Genomic DNA, 22,643 nt, shown 5'->3' on the forward strand with positions numbered 1-22,643 from the left:
TGGGACTTAACTTCTGAGGTCATCAGTCCCCTAGAACGTAGAACTACTTAAACCTAAATAACCTAAGGACATCACACACATCCATGCCCGAGGCAGGATTCGAACCTGCGACCGCAGCGGTCTCGCGGTTCCAGACTGAAGCGCCTAGAGCCGCTCGGCCACACCGGCCGGCTCGGAAGTGTTCACATCATCGTGAAGAAACGACTGAAATTGCGCAAAGTGTGCGCCCAGTGGGTGCCCCATAGTCTTTAACCATGCCAGGAAGCATGTCGAATGGCCCACTGTCTTGCTCATCTGCAGCGCTATGCTCGGGAAGGGAATGCGTTCCTGGCAGGAGTGATGGCTGGAGATGAGTCATAATGTCATCACTTCGAACAAAAATCAAAATGGCAAAGTCTCCAGTGGAAGCATCCAGAGTCACCACCACCAAAAAATATCCTAGGCCATCCACACGAGTGCAGGAAAGGTTATGCTGACGTTCTTCTTTGGCCAAGATGGCTCCTTCTCTTTCACTGCCTGCAGCACGGGTCAACAGTGAACGTCCAGCGTCACTCGCAAACCTTGACCACCCTTCGCCAAGTGATCAAATCAAAACGACCAGGCAGTCTCATCCGTGGAGTCATTCTGCTCCACGACAACGCAAGGACTCATATGGCCAACCCAATTGCGGTACTCCTGCAGAATTTCAAATGGGAAGTTCTCGGCCACCCTCCATACAATCTGGACCTCTCAGCCTGTGATTACGCCATTTTTGGTCCCCTTAAAAAGGCTCTGAAGTGCCAACGATTCACCACGAACGTCAACGTCCAGCTGGACGTCCGGAACAGGCTAACATCGCAGCATCGGGAATTTTATGAGACAGCCATTCACCGCCTTGTGTCACAGTGGGACAAGTGTCTCAACAGCCAGGGTCAATATTTGTAACATATAGGTACTGGTTTCTGTTATCACGCCTCCAGCTTGTTTCTTTTTGAACGCCCCTTATACTTGCGCTTAGCCAAGACTCCTGTAAAATGCGACAACTGACGGTAAACAAAATTTCCAAAGCCTGAGGATGTTAGTGTCTTCCGTTAAATGTCATTATTATTCTTTCAGATGACTTGGTCAACGTCACCAAGTAGTGCGAGGAAGAAAATACTGCAGAAGGGGAATTGTTTTCCGATGGAGTAGACGCATGCTACGTAGTACAAGTTCACATTTTCAATGAATTATTCTAACTGCGGTATGTAATTCAACAATATTGAAGAATACTTCGATGTTGCAAGACTCACATCTCACTTAGAGGCCTTACATTTAGTAGCCAAACAGAAGTTCTAAGTCCGTGGGACACCAATTCCAGTAAAATGACTTAGCAAAGACTGCTTACTCTCTCTCACCGGAAAATACGCAGTTGACGTACTGGGGTCTATAATTACAGTACAACAGCAATTCCGTGTCCGAGCAGTGTATACGAATTCCAGAATTTAATAGTACCGTGGCTTCCATTTCTATAAATTCCTGACCTAAGCTAGCTCTGCATCATTTCAGGCACCAGGTAGTCCTACGTCATACCGACGTCAACATTGTGTCCATGCTGCCATCTTCATAGTTCGTTTCACATAACCCCCCAACATGACAGGATAATTTCATGCCTTCTTTCCCTCTGGAACATTAGTTTTCCGGTTAGTACACGTTTTCCCTTGTATACATGAAATGCGGCAAAATGCGGAGAGTAATGGCTTCAAAAACCGCTATTTATTGTTGTTAAAAGATTTCCTTTAAAGCTGTCTTAGGTGAAGTAATTTAGTTTGATCTCAAAAATCTTAAGCAGGGACGTTCACAAATTTACCGAGGAAGGAAAGTTTATTGTCCAGGGATGTAAAGATTTAAAAACAACCACTGTATAATGAATGCCAGGTAGATCATTTCGTCTAAAAGCACTGCGTTACAGTTTGCCTAAGAGGTGTCACACGTTGCGTAACTGTAGCTGAGGAAATCATTACTTGAAAGTATATTTAACATCTAAAGGTACGGTATTACTAAAAATACAAAACGATAACAGCCGAAGGCTGAGTTTATCCTCAAACTGACTTGTATTTGTAATAAGAAAACCAGGGCTAACTGTTTGTCTTGTTTTCCTCCAACAACTACTGAAATTCATACCCAAAAAAAATATTTAAAATACTATTACTGCTTTGAACGCTACAGTTGACATTGTCCTCCTAAACTAGCAATTCTTTGTCTATTACGAATTAAAATTTAAGGAAGCTGCAGTAATAGAAACCAATAATAAGTCGTTGCAGACTTATTGCTTTACCTGTTAGATTAGATTAGATTAGATTTACTTTCATTCCAATTGATCCGTAGTGAGGAGGTCCTCCAGGATGTGGAACATGTCAGAAAAACAACAATACATGACAAATATTTAAACTAAAACAAATAAGCTAATGTACCATTCCACAGGTCCCAAGTGGAATGATCGTCATTTTTTAATGAACACTAAGAGTCATTTTACAAATACTATTGCACTGAATTTAAAATAAAAAAGTTTTATATTTATTTATAAGGTAAGAAACATGTAATACAACTACTGTAATACTTATTTACAATGAACACATTACTGCACTGAAATGGTGCAGAAGTTAGATTATACTTACACACACACACACACACACACACACAAATTTTCAGTGAACACATTACTGCACTGAAATTGTGCAGAAGTTATGTTGTACTTATATACAAATCAGTTGGTTTTCCTCAGAAATTCATCAATGGAGTAGAAGGAGTTGGCCACCAATAAATCCTTTAGGCTTCTCTTAAACTGAATTTCATTGGTTGTTAAGCTTTTTATGGCTGCTGGCAAGTTATTGAAAATGTGTGTTCCTGAATAATGCACACCTTTTTGTACAAGACTAAGTGACTTTAAATCCTTGTGAAGATTATTCTTATTTCTAGTATTGATTCCATGAATTGAGCTGTTGGTTTGAAAAAGTGATATATTTTTAATGACAAATTTCATTAAGGAATAAATATATTGGGAAGCTGTAGTTAGTATCCCTAGTTCCCTAAACAGGCTTCTGCAGGATGTTCTTGAGTTCACACCACATATAATTCTTACTGCACGTTTTTGTGCCCGGAAAACTTTAGCTTGGCTTGATGAATTACCCCAGAAAATAATCCCATATGACATTATGGAATGAAAGTAAGCATAGTATGCCAGCTTTTTCATTTTTATATCCCCTATGTCTGACAAAATTCGCATTGCAAACAGAGATTTGTTAAGACGCTTCAGCAGTTCTGTGGTGTGCTCCTCCCAGTTGAATTTATTATCAAGCTGTAATCCCAAGAATTTAACACCGTCCACTTCTTCTATCTTCTTGTCATCATATGTTAGATATATACTCTTGGGACACCCCTTACAAGTTCTGAACTGCATGTAGTGTGTTTTTTCAAAGTTTAGTGACAAAGAATTGGCTAGGAACCAGTGATTAATGTCTACAAATATTTTATTGGCTGATCTTTCTAAGACTACACTTGATTTGCCATTTATTGCAATGTTTGTATCATCAGCAAGCAAAACAAACTTGGCATCTGGTAATGTTACTGATGAAAGGTCATTGATATACACAAGAAAAAGTAAGGGCCCCAAAATGGAACCTTGTGGGACCCCACATGTAATTAGTTCCCAGTTGGATGATGCCTGATAGCTTGATACATGTCTCTTTCCTAATAACACCCTTTGTTTCCTGCCAGAGACATAAGATTTGAACCATTTTGCAGCATTTCCTGTTACACTATAATATTCTAGTTTACTTAAAAGGATATTGTGATTTACACAGTCAAATGCCTTTGACAGATCACAAAATATACCAGTTGCCTGCAATTTTTTGTCTAATGAATTAAGTACATTTTCGCTGTAAGTGTAGATGGCCTTCTCAATATCAGAACCTTTTAGAAATCCAAACTGTGACTTTGACAGTATGTTATTTGAGATAAGATGGTTATAAAGACGACTGTACATAACTTTTTCGAAAATTTTTGAGAATGCTGGCAACAGTGAAATTGGACGGAAATTTGATGCTATTTCTTTATCTCCCTTCTTAAACAGTGGCTTAACTTCAGCATATTTCAGCCATTCGGGAAATATTCCACTGATAAACGACTGGTTACACAGATAGCTTAATATGTTACTTAGCTCAGAATCACATTCTTTAATTAACTTTGTTGATATTTCATCATACCCACTAGATGTTTTTGATTTTAAAGATTTTATGATGGACATTATTTCTGTTGGGGTAGTGAGGGTCAAATTCATATTATGGAAGTTACTTGAAATGTCTGGTCTAAGGTAATCCATAGCAGCATCTACCGAACCTGACAACCCCATCTTTTCAGTAACAGTTATAAAATGTTTGTTAAAAAGTTCTGCAACACTATACACATCTGTCACCAATGCATCATTTACTCTTAATGCTATTTGTTCCTCTTCATGTCTGGTTCTACCGGTCTCCTCCTTCACTATATCCCATATTGTCTTTATTTTGTTATCTGATATGACTATCTTTTCCTTGTAATATATTTGCTTTGACATCCGTATTACAGTCTTTAATATTTTGCAGTATTTCTTATAATGTGCTATAGCATCAACATTGGAAATGTTTCGGATTGACAGATACAGTTTTCTTTTTGTTTTACAAGATACCCCTATTCCTCGAGTAATCCATGGCTTCTTTGTAGACTTTGCTCTAACCTTGGTAAGTTTTGGGGGAAAGCAGTGTTACACGACCTTAGCACCTGTATGAAATGCTGCTCCAGACTCCTCATGTGTAATACGTGAGGTAACACAGTTGACTAAAATGCGATAGCCGGAGCAACGTTACCTGGATTACAACGTGAATTTAAAATTTACTTTTTATCTGTGATGCAGTCTCATTATTATTACTACGTAAGATTTTTGAAGACATAGTACACATACAAGAGACTCTAAGCAATACTCATTTATTAATTCCTTTTTCTCAAAGCATGTAATCGGGAGCGAATTTGAATGTCTGAGGCGAAGGAAGTACTCTCCACCTTGTATCGCACTTCGTAACCTTCTACCTGGTCGGTAGTTCCTTACTTGCGAAATGTCACAGCTCAAGGAATTTAAAAAAGGTGGAGTTTTGGCACTTTATGAATATGGACATTGTATGAGCACCATTTACCGTGCCCAGAATGAACTCTGTTCATGCTTGGTGCAAATAAGATAGCTGTTACATATTTTAGATTGAGCGGGTTGAGTGGTGCTTCCCTTGTAATGTTACGAGTTTTTGGTTCCATTAGTTGCTTGTTCTTGAGGTTAACATAAGACAGCATATCAGAGCAGATGTTTATAGTCACACATCAGAGGATAGTGTAAGCTAACTAGCAGGTCAGGATGACATTAATCAGAGATGTTGATTATAAGATGCGAAGCGGCACCATACCTACTCGGGTAAGTAGCGTTAGATTAATAGCACAAACACTAATGTTGCTTAGAACACGTGACCTCCTACCACCACCACATTCCATGACACCCATACTATACTGATCATAGAATTGTTACTGTCATCTACTCGTAATGGTTACAATGTAATTGCTGCTGATGCTTTGCCAAGAAAATTGAAAACCATCTTTTACACTACGCCTTGTGCTCTTGCAGCCTGATCTTAATTATTGCGTGATAGTTTGACACATTACCCGGTCGTTTCGAATATCATAATATTCCTTTTATCTGTTGCAATGCATTGGATGAAAAGTGAATTGGTGTTTTCAGGATTCCGTACCTCAGTCTGTGCAGTCCTAAATAATCGACGGCACACCGACCAGTGCAGCGCCGCGAAGGCCAACTAAAGTGCGCGTCATATACACTCCTGGAAATGGAAAAAAGAATACATTGACACCGGTGTGTCAGACCCACCATACTTGCTCCGGACACTGCGAGAGGGCTGTACAAGCAATGATCACATGCACGGCACAGCGGACACACCGAGAACCGCGGTGTTGGCCGTCGAATGGCGCTAGCTGCGCAGCATTTGTGCACCGCCGCCATCAGTGTCAGCCAGTTTGCCGTGGCATACGGAGCTCCATCGCAGTCTTTAACACTGGTAGCATGCCGCGACAGCGTGGACGTGAACAGTATGTGCAGTTGACGGACTTTGGGCGGGGGCGTATAGTGGGCATGCGGGAGGCCGGGTGGACGTACCGCCGAATTGCTCAACACGTGGGGCGTGAGGTCTCCACAGTACATCGATGTTGTCGCCAGTGGTCGGCGGAAGGTGCACGTGCCCGTCGACCTGGGACCGGACCGCAGCGACGCACGGATGCACGCCAAGACCGTGGGATCCTACGCAGTGCCGTAGGGGACCGCACCGCCACTTCCCAGCAAATTAGGGACACTGTTGCTCCTGGGGTATCGGCGAGGACCATTCGCAACCGTCTCCATGAAGCTGGGCTACGGTCCCGCACACCGTTAGGCCGTCTTCCGCTCACGCCCCAACATCGTGCAGCCCGCCTCCAGTGGTGTCGCGACAGGTGTGAATGGAGGGACGAATTGAGACGTGTCGTCTTCAGCGATGAGAGTCGCTTCTGCCTTGGTGCCAATGATGGTCGTATGCGTGTTTGGTGCCGTGCAGGTGAGCGCCACAATCAGGACTGCATACGACCGAGGCACACAGGGCCAACACCCGGCATCATGGTGTGGGGAGCGATCTCCTACACTGGCCGTACACCACTGGTGATCGTCGAGGGGACACTGAATAGTGCACGGTACATCCAAACCGTCATCGAACCCATCGTTCTACCATTCCTAGACCGGCAAGGGAACTTGCTGTTCCAACAGGACAATGCACGTCCGCATGTATCCCGTGCCACCCAACGTGCTCTAGAAGGTGTAAGTCAACTACCCTGGCCAACAAGATCTCCGGATCTGTCCCCCATTGAGCATGTTTGGGACTGGATGAAGCGTCGTCTCACGCGGTCTGCACGTCCAGCACGAACGCTGGTCCAACTGAGGCGCCAGGTGGAAATGGCATGGCAAGCCGTTCCACAGGACTACATCCAGCATCTCTACGATCGTCTCCATGGGAGAATAGCAGCCTGCATTGCTGCAAAAAGTGGATATTCACTGTACTAGTGCCGACATTGTGCATGCTCTGTTGCCTGTGTCTATGTGCCTGTGGTTCTGTCAGTGTGATCATGTGATGTATCTGACCCCAGGAATGTGTCAATAAAGTTTCCCCTTCCTGGGACAATGAATTCACGGTGTTCTTATTTCAATTTCCAGGAGTGTATTTTGGCGGCCGAGTTTAGGTTCGTTCTGCGCATCTGACGTCACAAAACACAGTCAGCCAATGAACAGAGAACGACGTCGCCAGATCTCGACAGCAGTGCAGAGCACGGACGAGAGTCTTCAGTTTTAGAAACGTTTAGTCATAAATAAAGTAATAGAACAAAAGCAATGTCTTGATAGCAGACTTTCTTTTACAGAAAGTTTGGAAAAAGCATTCTATATACCAATTGCTTCATATTCTATTAATTAATTAAACCAAACAAGCAATAAGACTCCTAATTCAGGCGATAGCAAGGAAAGGTGTTTGTTTCGATCTCACGAACTGCTTTTTCGCAATAAAGAACAGTGGTAATTGTTTATTTCCTATTGTACTTCGACGAAGCGTGAGTAATTCATAGGCATACCAACAGTGTTTATAAGTAGTTGCGTGAGCTGTTAGAGTCCTTATGGAGTTACACTTTCCGATTAGCTGAGGTAGCGGAACGGTTAAGCTGTTGGGCTGCCAAGTAAAAAGGTTATGAGTTCAAACCTCATGCAGTGCTTAATATTTTCTTTATTTAAAAACAATATTGGAGTGCCTTACTTCACGAATTTTATTCGTTTGAATGAAATTTCTAGTGCTTTGCCTCTTCATTAACTTTTTCGCTGCTGCAGACACGTGCTCCCCGCATTCCGCGCTGTGCGCGATTTTGTCATCACTGCACTTCTCGCCTGTGCAGACACATGGTGTTCCCACTGCTTTGACACACTTATCATTCGATTTCACAAAAACTATTTGGCCAAAATATTTGATTTTTACACGTCTTCTTGCCTGATACCTTCCCCCCATAAATGACTTAATTTTGTTTTGATGTGCAGCATTAAATGTAGTAAACCATTGCACGAAATTTTGAAGAGTTTGCAGAGGTAAAAGTCCATAGCGTATACTTTCCGTATGGTCGAATTTAGTTGCCACAATGTTGAGAATGAAATGTGGGCAAGATACCAAAATTTCATATAATATTTACTGTATAACAATATCTCATTTAATTTAAGTACCACATAGGTGTCGTATGTAATATTGAGAAATATTCCGTCTTTCGCGACTGTAATAAAAGTTTTATTTACACACGGCGCGTTTGGCTTTATTTTAAAGCACTTCCATCGGTGAAAGGTATGGCACATACACAATGGTATTCATGTTCTATTTCTTTTTTTTTGTTCCACAGTCGCAGTTTTACCAATGGTATTGAAATATATCCCTCTTCTGCAACTGTAATAAGCGACTTATTTAGACCAGACGCGTTTCTCTCTTTTGAAGCATCATAAGAGGACTGTATTTTGTGTCCTCCATTGCCAAGCCACCTTTCATAGTTTTGTGCTGGGGTAGCACAATATTCAACGTTTGTGTTGGCTCATCAGTGTTTTAGCAAATAAATGCTGTTTGTGTGTGCCACACACAAAATTATATTTGACATAGCTCTGAGCACTTCACTGACAGACGGTATATTCAAGTCCTAATGTTTTTGTAAGTCCACAGTTTTGTTTAATGTATTTTGTCTACTTCCTTTTGATTGACTGAAGTGCTTTAAAATAAAGCCAAACGTGCCCAGTGTAAGTAAAACTTTTGTTACAGTCGCGAAAGGTGGAATATTTCTCAATATTACATACGACACTTATGTGGTACTTAAACTAAATGAAATATATAGGTATCTTGTCCACATTTCATTCTCAACATTGTGGCAACTAAAATCGACCATCCGGAAAGTATACTCTATGGACTTTACCTCTGCAAACTCTTCAAAATTTCGTGCAAAGGTTTACAATATTTAATGCTGCATAATAACTGCGTTGAACATCGAAACAAAATTAAATCATTTATGGGGGGAAGGTATCAGTCAAGAAGATGTGTAAAAATCTAATTTTTGAGCCAAATAGTTTTTGTGGAATCGAATGATAAAGAGTGTCAAAGCAGTCGGAACACAATGTGTCTGCACAGGCGAGCAGTGCAGTGACAAAATCGCCCACAGCGCGGAATGCAGGGAGCACGTCTTTGTAGCAGCGAAAGGGTTAATGCGGCCGTGATGGCTTTACTTCACGAACTGCGCGCTCCCCCCTAAACGTAAGCTTGCGAACTATGCTATACTATGGCGCTGCTTCTCTTGGCGCGTGCGTCGTGTGCAACTGGCAACGCAGCAATCTCCCGCGTCTAGGCGGGCATGCGCGAGCCGCCAAGATAAAAGAATTCAACTATAGAAGGCGCTGAACCACACGCCAATGGAATAAGGAGGCAGCGCCACACCTCCAGGAAGACACAGACCAGCTCTTCCCGTCCACGCTGACTTCATCATCCGCCCTTCGGTCTTAGGTCGCCGACTTCGAGGGCATCAGTGCTGAGTAACAGGGAGACGATAAATTGCGATCTGCTAGTAGCTATAGTGTGTATAAGTAATCACTTGTATACGACACAGGAGGCATAGCAAACTACCTCATAATGAGAATCAAGTGATGCTTCTTTCCTTTTTAGAGATAAAGCGTCCAACAAATTAGTTCAGTGAACAGATCCGTTTGGATTTCTGCCACTGGCCATCGCAACTTCCCTCTGTCTTGTTTGTCTCTAAGCTGACTCCATCAATAGCCGACACAACACAATCGTAAAGAAAAGGAAAAGTTATCGGATAACTTTGTTGCCCTTCTGTCAGTCAGGACCCCTTTTTCATATGAATGAATAGAGGTGTCAAGTTGAAATTTAATGTCACAAACGAAGCATAGATGCCTTGGAAATAGAGGTGGAGACTTCCCAGATTACTTCTCCCCCCCCCCCCCCTCCCCATTCGGGTTCGCTGGATACGGAAAATCGGGAATAAAACCGTCCAAGGGGTTTCAGGACGCCCATTACCACTTACTTTCTGAGTTTTGTGGTATTAACTAACATTTGTTGAAATAAGTTCATATTACAATTATATGGTTATTTCTTATGAAACTTTCTGTGACTAGTTCATAGGAACTCATTTCTACAACAATATTTTAAAAGTTTTTGTCTGACATAAAAAATGGCTCTGAGCACTATGGGACTTAACATCTATGGTCATCAGTCCCCTAGAACTTAGAACTACTTAAACCTAACTAACCTAAGGACAGCACACAACACCCAGCCATCACGAGGCAGAGAAAATCCCTGACCCCGCCGGGAATCGAACCCGGGAACCCGGGCGTGGGAAGCGAGAACGCTACCGCACGACCACGAGATGCGGGCGTGTCTGACATAAGTCATTAAAATGGTCGGTCGTCGTGCCGATGGTGAGAAGGTCTTCCACCATGTCGAGTGTTGAGAACGTCGACAGGTCGGGCTGGACCAGATGCTGCACTGGATCGGGTCAGGATTGTCGCCTCCCGTTTCCTGGTCATTCAGCAAGGGTTAAAAAAAGTCGAAATTTAGTGTTAGTATACATGTTCTACATCGGTGTTGTTCTGCAAAAGAACGGTTAGATCTTGGTTCGCTTTCACATGCACAGATTCACTCGATATACAACTCAGTATATGTCCTGGAATCATTGCAATGTAGCGATCCGCTATTTATTTACAATATTTTGTAAATGATACAGCACCGGTTAGTTTTTGTGGTGTCCATCGTGATACTTTGTTTTCATCAGCACTGTTTATAAACATTCCTGCATGACGCAAAGGAGACAGCGACGCAGCACACATTGTTGGTGCGCCACTGCACGTATAATCTCATTGAAAATATCTTACATAGCATAGACGTGACTGCACCACTAAAGGTCTGTCACTTTATACTGTTTTAAGTTGTTAACTGAAATCAACGTTTTTTATCGTGACAACTAATATCATTTCACTCTATGAGCGTCAATAAAACCATTTTGAAAGTTATGATATTGTTTGTTTAAAAAATCCACAGTTTGTCATTTGTCTATTTCACCTTCTGTACACAGCTTTTACTTAGACATGACTCACTGTCCAATTTACTGACGGTGGTTTTACATATCTCACAACAGCTACATGAGTTGCGTTTTGTTATAACATAATTAGCGACCATGTTATTTGATTATATTTTGTGCCTTATGTCAAAAGGTATTGACAAGAATCACATACAAATTAACATTAATTATGTTGATCCTCTACATTAATAGTCATCAGATCAGATCGGACCTGTATTGATAACAGTACATAGTCCCTTCTATACGTATATACTCTTATTACATTCATCATCGTTCATGCAGGTAACATTACTTATTGAAAGTATGGGACAAATTTCCATGGTAGGCATTTCACTCTTAAATGAGTTCTGAATACTTTAGTAAGAAACTCTCTTGAGACAATCTGTAACCAAATGGTACTCTAGATCTTACTCAAGCTGAGCCAAAGTCAGTAACTTAGAAAATACGTAGACCACGCGCAACTTATGCTCATCACGTGCATGCGTTCCAAAGTTATCTAACCATTGAACTACTCATTTAAAGACATACATATTTATATAACGTACAAGGAGTAGAAAACAAACAAGGCGTAAGTTTTTCCTAATCGAGCATAAGTAATAAAATCCAGTACAAAAAATGTTGAAACGATGTAGAAATTCTTTAATTGATGCTTAGTATTGGGATAAGGAATGTTAGCAATTGGTGCCATCTTAGTGGGATCTGGTTTGATACCCTAAGGTGAAATAATATGTCCTAGAAATTAAACCTCCTTTCGAGCAAAATTTGATTTCTTTAAATTTACTGTGACTCTTCTTTTGGCAAATTTAGTTAGAACATCTTGCAATAGATTAATGTGCTCATTCCACGCCTCTGTTGCTAGTAAGAGATCATCAACGTACACTGTGACTCGATCGAGCATTGTGGCCCCAGCACATTGTCAAGTGCCGCAGTAAAAACTCCGGCGCTTATATTTAAACTGAAGGGAAGGACACCAAATTGATAACTTCGCCCTCCAAATACAAATGCTGTATATTGTCTGTATTGCTTTCACAACACAATTTGCCAGAATGACGATCTCAGATCTCAAGAGCTTAAGTATCTATTGCCATAAAACTTCTGGATTTGCTAGACTAAATTTTGGGGTTTTGTTCGCACAGACACGATCATTTTGTTAATGTCGCGTGCATCAACAACCAATGTAATACTTTTATCTGCTTTACTTATTGCTATCAAAGGACTACTATAAGGGGAATTGGATGTCTCATTTATACCCCCAGCTCCCCATCTTTCTTATCTTTTTCATGACCTCTCCTTTTTTTTGTCTAGGGGACCGAGTAAGATGCTCGACAATAGGTCTTATGTGGATATACCTGCATATCATAGACATATCCTTTCACGATACCAGGCTTATGTGTAAATACTGCAGGGTATTTAGATAATAACTCTGTCAATTGTTTAGCTTGAAATTCCTCAACGTATGTTGCTTCATTTACCTTCTCCTTGATAGTGTCACAGTCTTGGAATTGAGTGCATCATTATCCTGATGGGTATCACAGAATTGCATTTTGTTCATACTCCAGCATGAGCAGTTTCTGAACACCGATGGAAAAAATTGAATTCCTTATTGGCGAATGGGCTGCATCAAATTCATGGATGAGCTCCGTAGTCATCTGCTCCTGACGATATATAAAGGTGAAGGTCTCACGGGCGAGGTCTATTATCGCCTCCTTCTCCCGCATACAATCTAGTCCTAGTAAGACCGGTACCAAAAGATTCTCTACTGAAAGTAATATGTACGCTATGGCTCCAATTTCCATTTGAATCTCGGCTTGAGTCTGTATCGAGATTGTTTGGGCTTCTGTCCCAGTGCACCAACATCTTTTCAGTTTGAAACGGGCAAAATCGGTAGTTTTATATCCTGCGAGCCCCTTTTATAGAACTGCATATTCATAACTGACATACTCACTCCGGTATGAAGAAGTATAGTGGTGGTCACATCACTCATAATTGCAGTTATTCTTGCTTGAATTATTTCATTTTTCTCTTTGTCTGAAATGGTGCACTCTTCATATAATCCTTCACAAATGTCCCTACCATTATGGTATCTAATCATATTCATATTTTTCAACCTATTACCTCCATTTACATCCACGGTCACCTGTCGAAGGCACACAGGGTCCGATTCTAGTTTGACGGTTTCTGATTATTCAGTTCCTGCTCAGGTGGCATCTCCACTATCCTTGCATTTTGTTGGTAGTTAGTGGAGATGGTGTTACTGCTTGATTCCACTGTTGTGGTATGGATATAGCTTGCACAAAATTTATTGGCTGTAAATGCGAACCGTATGTTGGTGGTGGATTCCAACCACTAGGATCTGGTTGTTGCAAATATCCTTACCGTGACTGCCTGTTTCTCGGGTTCACCCTACGTGAACTATTTTTCCCGTTTTCGTTTCTCCTTTTACGAATACAATGGTTATTTACTTTTTCGCTATCACCCAGTCGTGATTATTATTCTATACAGTTGGGTTTTGATTGCTGTTGTTACTTTTGTATTGTACCTTTGATTCTTAGTTCGTTTTATTTTTTTTTGTAACCTCCATTATTGAAGTGTTTACATTTATTTTTCCTAGGACCGTTATCGCTCTTATTCAATGTGTTCCAATTCCATGATGATTTTCCGTTATTATTATTATTATTACCATTGGAAATTCCTTCAGTAGATTTTCTTACATCCTCCTGTACTAAATCTAACAAGTCAATTATGTTGGGAAACTCCTTTATATCAGTATCAGGACATTAGATAATTGTTGTCGTATAGTGACTGCTAGTCTTGGATCCAGAACTCTCAACAAATCTCTAGGTGCTACCTGCTCATCCCAGTGACGGGCCATATTCGTATATTTTTCAAGGTATTTCCTTAGCGTACCAGTCTTTGAGTTACACATTTCGGCACTGTACACTGTTTTCCGTAATCTTTCTTGGATAGACGCAGATAAAAATTGATCTAAAAATTCCTTTTCAAATTCGTCAGAACTCTTGCATGTCGCAGAGGCATCAGGTGCCCACAGAGAACAAGCATCTCCAGTAATACGAGCGACTACATGCTGTATCTTTTGTTGTTATGTCCATGTTTTTGGTAGTATACTCTTAAAGTTTCGAATGAAAAGTACTGGGTGGATATTCCGTTTATTGTCTTCATTGAATACATGGTATGGGCGGTGCTTGATAAGGCTTTCGTCATGGATCAATGCGTTTAACTGTACTCTACTATTGTTGATAACCTGCGCTGAACCCTCTGATAGCACGTGTAGTCGGTTTCCGAATTCGGCCTAGTTGTGGCCATAACTCCATTCCCTAGGTGTGTCTGAATAGCTCGCAGGCGAATTTGATACACTGCGTGGATCAGATGCTTCTTGTGTTGTTACACAACATTGTTGGCCTTTCGATTTCTGGTTTTTTAAACATAACGCTTGAGCCACTTCATTACGAACTTGCGATTCGATATTTTTTTGCATATTTCGCTGTATAGAGTCCACAGTAATGGATAAGTTCGGAAACTGCTTATCTAAATTATTAACTTCCTTTTCCATAGTATCAATCCGAACTGGAACATCTTCCTGAGGTTTAATAGTGCTTTTCAAAATATTAATTTCTTTGCTGAACTGTTCAACAATAGCCTTGTCCCGTTCAACCAAGAATTGACTGAATTTATTTACTAGATCTATGTCTCTCTCAACACACCTTTTATTTGTTAAGCATAGAAATTTTCCTTCTCGTTCTTGCTCTTTGAGGTCTCGATGTTGTTCCCTTAATATCTCTGCCTCTTTTCGCTTTTGCTCGTTTAGAGCACTAGCTTCCCTACGTTTTTGTCCCAAAACGTTAAGTCTTTGGAACAGAAGTTTTATTAAGTTGTACTAGTACACGGGGTTGGAGTTGTGAAAGTAAGAAGTTCCACCTCCAGCTTTGTTACACTACTCTCAGTCATATCGGCAACTTTTGTCTGAGTATTCTCTGTTATTTCACACTGATCCACGACTTCATTTCCGTTTGGTAATTATGTTAATATTCCGCCATTAATTCCTAACGTATTTCCTAGTAATTGCACTGAAGTGTGCTCTATTTGTTCGCTTTGACTCTCTGATACTTCATCCGTATCTACATTAACATCAATAAGTTCAGTGGGATTAATCTGTTTCTGTAGCCTAACCATTTCAACAAAATTTCTTTACTCATAATGTCAGTGGTAATAAACACTGATAAAAACTTATAACCTATACATACATAATTAATATCAAGTATAGGCAATGAGTGATGTAATATACTTTGTGAAATTGAGAACGCTAACTATTAACACACGTAGGTAGCTAATACCAGGTCTATATGCTCTGTGGTATAATCTCTATGATATTGACAGCTCTGGCTTAGTTATCATTTAATATCCAAGCCGGCATGTGATGGTAGCTGCTCATAAGGCTGCATCATATACTGCATGAAGTTTTTAAAATTTAAACGCAACATGCGTTGATCACAAATTGCATGTGTTATATAATGTACGATAATGAACAAATGTCCTTACATTAACGCTGATGCTCGCGATGATCCAATGCCAGTTCAAATTTATTTTTACATTCCTGTTTGTGGTCTCTCTTCCAAATAATTGTATTTATCATTTACACTCCAATCAGTATACATAAAATAAAATAAGACAATACATAAGTATATTACAATGGTATTATATACATGAAAACATTTAATACACATATTAATTAAATATGATGATGTTACATATTCTTTGTACATAGATACTTTACATCGCGCTATGAGTTCGGCCCGTGTGCTGCCTTTTAAACCGTGTTGCGAACGCGTAAATTTAGCAAGGTCCGAAATAAATATTTAAATATGTCTACAGTTCTGAATTGTCGTTCAATTATTGCATTACATGAATCTCAACTAAACTCAAACACACAACCGTTTTCATCTGTTGCCTCTAAAGAAGTGTATCTGTTTAAAATTATTTAGTTAGGATCGTTGACTACTTTCGTATAAACTTAGTTCACTCTTGAATATCACTTCACTTTTATAACACGGAAACACACAACACTGGAGTCGGCGAATTTTACTGAAAAGATTTCAGAGCTTTAACTGAGAAAGTTTTATGCTCTGACACCAGAAGTTAAAATAGTGTCTCATAGCATAGGTTTCGATATACAATCAAGTTATGTATACGCGGATGGTTTTTTTACAATGGCAAATATATATGTCTGAATTATTCGGCAATTTAAACTCGCTGCGTAAGGCTTTCATGAAATGGCGGCAGATAAATGCACATCTGTGTATCACAGAGCCGGCCGGAGTGGCCGAGCGGTTCTAGGCGCTACAGTCTGGCACCGCGCGACCGCTACGGTCGCAGGTTCGAATCCTGCCTCGGGCATGGATGTGTGTGATGTCCTTAGGTTGGTTAGGTTTAAGTAGTTCTAAGTTCTAGGGGACTAATGACCACAGAAGTTACGTCCGATAGTGCTCAGAGCCATTTGTATCACAGAATCGATCTGTTCCGAACGCAAGTGACCTGTGGACGAATGTAGAAAACGCGTTGTGGGAGATAAAACGTCACACTATACAATTGAGGTACTTAGTCGAATCAACATTACGACGATTTCGGCAGATGCTAACCAGTGACAGCGGCTGGGTTGGCTACTACAAATATATTCTTCAGCAAAACCCATGCAGTCGATTTTCTCATAAAAATCCAACCGTTGCTTTTTCCAGGTCTTCGTAATAAAAATCCACCATCTTGCATTATGTTTTTCACAGTTCATGCATTGCCAGGAAACTGAGAATTCTCTCCCATATGACGATAACTGATAAGAATTGCTTCATATGTTGTCGAACAGACATTAGTTGTCTGAGCCATTGCACATAATATCTGTGTGTGTCTTTTTGTGTCTGTGTGTCTTGTATTTACAAGCAAATGACAGCAAAAATTGTGTTAAGTATCAGTGTGCATTATTTTATTGCGAAAGAAAGTTTAGAATTCATTTTTACTCAATATGTTCATGGGTCTAAATGTAGTGCGCCGATGTCATGACTACTTGCAAGTTCTTCGAGTAGCCAAAGTAAAACCCTATTCGCATGTCAGGTTGAAAATGGAACCTTTATCATGTCATTAGTCGTCAGAAAATTAACCACTGACAGTTTACACTCTCCTTTCACCCCAAGAAAGAACGAATCTTCTCGTAGAAAGAGGAGGTGATATTAACATTTACGCAATACAGAAAAGCAACGAAGCAGGTGTTCTGTACTTGATAGTAGTAAACAAAGAAATACATTTTCTGAGAGGCTTATATTTCCATATTTCCTCTCATGACAGCACTTGTTTTAACATGAAAAGACAATATACACATTTTAGCATTATGAAGCTTATAATAGTCCCGATCGGAAGAGTCACAAAAATCAACAGTATCTTTCCTGTCGTACAATAGTACCGCTTCAGATTCATATACGGACCTGCGGACACCATATGTTGTGTTACTAATTACGAGATGGGAAGATGCAGGCAAATAGAGTAGCCCCCCAGAGAAGTGAAGATTTTTGAGTACGTTTCCATTCAGCGCTGACTGAGAGCTGCCACAACCCTTTGCAGAAGTGACAGGGATCGAACACCATTATCAGTGTGTTCCAGACACAGAGTAAGTGGTCAGGAGATGGAAGTAAAGTCGAATTAACGCCGCTTTTCGAGTCATATGTTCAAATGTTCAAATGTGTGCGAAATCTTATGGGACTTAACTGCTAAGGTCATCAGTCCATAAGCTTACACACCACTTAACCTAAATTATCCTAAGGAGAAACACACACGCCCATGCCCGAGGGAGGACTCGAACCTTCACCGGGACCAGCCGCACAGTCCATGACTGCAGCGCCCAAGACCGCTCGGCTAATCCCGCGCGGCTCCGAGTCATATCCATCCCATAATGGAGTATTACTTACGGCAATCACATGTTCCAGCAATTATACTTTAATGACTCCGATACGAATATTCTGATGGCGGAATGGACCATTTAGTGTGTGACCCTTTCATCCCTGAATTCAGGTCGAATTGTAAGAGCTCTAACGGTACTGAAAATGTTAATTCACATTCAACAGGTGGTTTCCGCTTTCCTTGCTAAAGTATCAGTAGCAATTATATTGTAACCATCAGAAACAGATAAAAGTAACACTTGTATGATTAGAATATTACGGGCGCTCTTGGAGAGTGGCGATGGTAAGTGACCACCTTTTCTGAACGACGTTAATGGTTGTGCACTTAATCTAACGGTGCCTATCTAAGTAAAAATGACATGGTGGAGTTGTCGCATCTTACATTAAAATCTCTGACAGAGTTATAACTATCACCCACTTTTGATAATTTATTCGACAGGTAGTAATTAAATATGGCCTGCAGTATGATGCAGTGGTAGTATGGCGTCATGATTCAGCAGCCTATGGATAGCCTATGTAAACTCCAGCAGTGTCTCCCCATCTCTGCCGCCACAACAGAGCTCGACAATTCCTACATGTCTATCGTGGTAGCTGAGAGGCGTTGTTTGATATAAAAACATTAGAGACTAAATAAATAACTATCTGCGCAAACGATGCGTAGTATCTGAGCACCACGCTTAGCTTGCTAAACGTGCATTTATCTCAGGTTCTCTCTGTCTTAAGCATACAGCAAGTTGAAAATCTTTTCAACAAAGGCGTTTATCGCTTTTATTGATAAAGCATCAGAAGCCGATACATTTTAATGGTAACGAATAGATGATACATTTATGGGCTGAATAATATTTTTATACAAGGATGACACATTGCAGACATTACTGTCAGCGTTTCGTGTTCTTTTCTCCGCTTCCTGTCAGCAACTGCTTGTCCTTTCGCTTTAGCAGATGCTGGAATCGAAGTTGCACTGCTTACTTTCATCATGTTACCCAAGGCGTACGAGCTCAGCAGCGATCCCCTACTTCAGCACGTAGCTGTCTACAGTCTCGTAGAATTTCAATTTAGTCAGTTACGCTATTCCACTTTTCCTTAAACCAAATTTGTAGCATGTTCCCTAATTTTTGGTGATGAGCTTTCCAGCTGTATAAGTCATAGAATTCTCCCTATACAAAGTGTGCCATCATTCCCTTTATTGTTGATGTCATAATTAACACAATTTCCCGATAACCATAATACGGCTTTATTTTTCTGTTCTGGAAAGTAAACTTTTTCTGGGAAGAGCTAATTTCTCTACTGTCGCTTTGTTTAAGGAATGCGACCTGTTTCTTCACTGCATTCCATATAACCTGATACCCTTTACAAAGGATACGATGAGCTAAAGAATCGACTGCGTTGCAATCTGGACAGGTGTTTAACACGTAAACCTGCTGAGAATAGCTTGTAATTTGTGCCAACTATATTATTAATAACGTGGTACCAAGCCACTTTAATATCTCCAGAAAGTATTTTATTGTTGATGCTCCTCCATATCAGTTTCCAATTTTTTCTAGGATACTTAAATCCCATTTTAGTGCGGTCGTTTTTGTGCTAAGTGCTTTCGTCATATTATTTGCTATCTCTTATATTTTTCTCCTCTACAGCATATTCAAAATAACTTATGTTGACAGATGGTGCCGTGCTTTCAGGTTTCAGAATCTTTAAGAGTTTAGCTTTGATACGGCTCTGGTAGGCATCAGTTGAATAGTCCTTATAATAAATAAGGCTATATTTTTGCGATAACTGTCAGTAAGACCAAGTACTCCATTTTCAGACATAAAGTAGCGATAGTCATAGCCACCCTGAAGATGTGCTTCAGACAGATGTATCAACAAATTTCACTTGTGAAGTTTTTTGCTATTGCCTTGGGAATCGGAAGAACTTGACCTACGTACCCTGTTTTGGACAGAATAACACAATTGAGCACTTTAATATTTTTCCATAATGTTACGATTCCTAGTCTGATTTAACATTAATGCCCCTCGAATGTGGTTCGCTATTTTCCCCAAATTAAAAGTTGCCGTTTGAAGTGGATGAAGTGGACTTCGGTAGAAAGTCACTTATAATGCCGTGTGATGGTCAACCAAAATCGCCCATTCCATGTTGCTAAAACCGTTAAGCTTAAGAATGAACTCTTCATGTCGTTTATTTTGTCACCTGTCGAACTTCAATAAAGGGGTACAGTTTCCCTGAGATATTTAATTTCATCCTCACTTCGAATAACATCTCTCAACTTCATCGGCGTACGTGTTCGTGACTCTACTCGTCCCTGATATTTGAATGCCCTCTAGCTCGTTATCAAGAATTCACAACAGCAACCGTAATACAACTATATAAAATACACTCCTGGAAATGGAAAAAAGAACACATTGACACCGGTGTGTCAGACCCACCATACTTGCTCCGGACACTGCGAGAGGGCTGTACAAGCAATGATCACACGCACGGCACAGCGGACACACCAGGAACCGCGGTGTTGGCCGTCGAATGGCGCTAGCTGCGCAGCATTTGTGCACCGCCGCCGTCAGTGTCAGCCAGTTTGCCGTGGCATACGGAGCTCCATCGCAGTCTTTAACACTGGTAGCATACCGCGACAGCGTGGACGTGAACCGTATGTGCAGTTGACGGACTTTGAGCGAGGGCGTATAGTGGGCATGCGGGAGGCCGGGTGGACGTACCGCCGAATTGCTCAACACGTGGGGCGTGAGGTCTCCACAGTACATCGATGTTGCCGCCAGTGGTCGGCGGAAGGTGCACGTGCCCGTCGACCTGAGACCGGACCGCAGCGACGCACGGATGCACGCCAAGACCGTAGGATCCTACGCAGTGCCGTAGGGGACCGCACCGCCACTTCCCAGCAAATTAGGGACACTGTCGCTCCTGGGGTATCGGCGAGGACCATTCGCAACCGTCTCCATTAAGCTGGGCCGTCTTCCGCTCGCGCCCCAACATCGTGCAGCCCGCCTCCAGTGGTGTCGCGACAGGCGTGAATGGAGGGACGAATGGAGACGTGTCGTCTTCAGCGATGAGAGTCGCTTCTGCCTTGGTGCCAATGATGATCGTATGCGTGTTTGGCGCCGTGCAGGTGAGCGCCACAATCAGGACTGCATACGACCGAGGCACACAGGGCCAACACTCGGCATCATGGTGTGGCGAGCGATCTCCTACACTGGCCGTACACCACTGGTGATCGTCGAGGGGACACTGAATAGTGCACGGTACATCCAAACCGTCATCGAACCCATCGTTCTACCATTCCTAGACCGGCAAGGGAACTTGCTGTTCCAACAGGACAATGCACGTCCGCATGTATCCCGTGCCACCCAACGTGCTCTAGAAGGTGTAAGTCAACTACCCTGGCCAGCAAGATCTCCGGATCTGTCCCCCATTGAGCATGTTTGGGACTGGATGAAGCGTCGTCTCACGCGGTCTGCACGTCCAGCACGAACGCTGGTCCAACTGAGGTGCCAGGGGAAATGGCATGGCAAGCCGTTTCACAGGACTACATCCAGCATCTCTACGATCTTCTCCATGGGAGAATAGCAGCCTGCATTGCTGCGAAAGGTGGATATACACTGTACTAGTGCCGACATTGTGCATGCTCTGTTGCCTGGGGTTCTGTCAGTGTGGTCATGTGATGTATCTGACCCCAGGAATGTGTCAATAAAGTTTCCCCTTCCTGGGACAATGAATTCACGGTGTTCTTATTTCAATTTGCAGGAGTGTAACATAGATAATGTGCTTCCCCGTCGAACGCCATTTTTAATTCCGATTGGTTTTGTATGGTGCCCCTTTATTAAAGTTTCCGTTTTGATAGCTTTTAGAATATTGTTTAAAATGTACACGTAATTATCACTAAAAGCCATATTGGTGAACGATCCTGTCTAAAGCTGTCGAAAAATCTATAAAAAGGAGGTATGATTTTGCAAGGTTCATGGATAATACGAGTATTGCTATAGTATCTCGATGCTTACCCACTGTCTTCAAAATACTTCGCCCAGGAAGACATGTCTGATGACATCCGATTATCTTCTGCGAGACTATTCTTTCTTTCATCGCCCGCGCAGCGATTTTATAATAGGCATTCATAAGACATATGGGTCTCATTTTGGAAAAGACTTTGGTTTCGCTAACTCTGCCTTTAATAAGCAACATAGTTATACCTTCTTTGAACACTGGTGAAACAGTTTCTGCTTTCAGGACATCGTTCAGTACTTCCACAGAGGCGTTAACTATAATGTGCAAAAAGTTGCGTAAAATTCTATGGGCAAACCATCGGGACCTGGTGACTTCTTGACGGGGGCACTTTTAATGAAGTCAAAAACGTCATCGCACGTCATTTCTGTTGTTAAGCTCATATTTTATTCTTCGGTTATTATATTGAGTAGACCACTTTTCATCAGCAGTTTCCTTACAAAGGCTCAA

The sequence above is a fragment of the Schistocerca americana genome, chromosome 8 (assembly GCF_021461395.2).
Source record: "Schistocerca americana isolate TAMUIC-IGC-003095 chromosome 8, iqSchAmer2.1, whole genome shotgun sequence".
Classification (NCBI taxonomy): domain Eukaryota; kingdom Metazoa; phylum Arthropoda; class Insecta; order Orthoptera; family Acrididae; genus Schistocerca; species Schistocerca americana.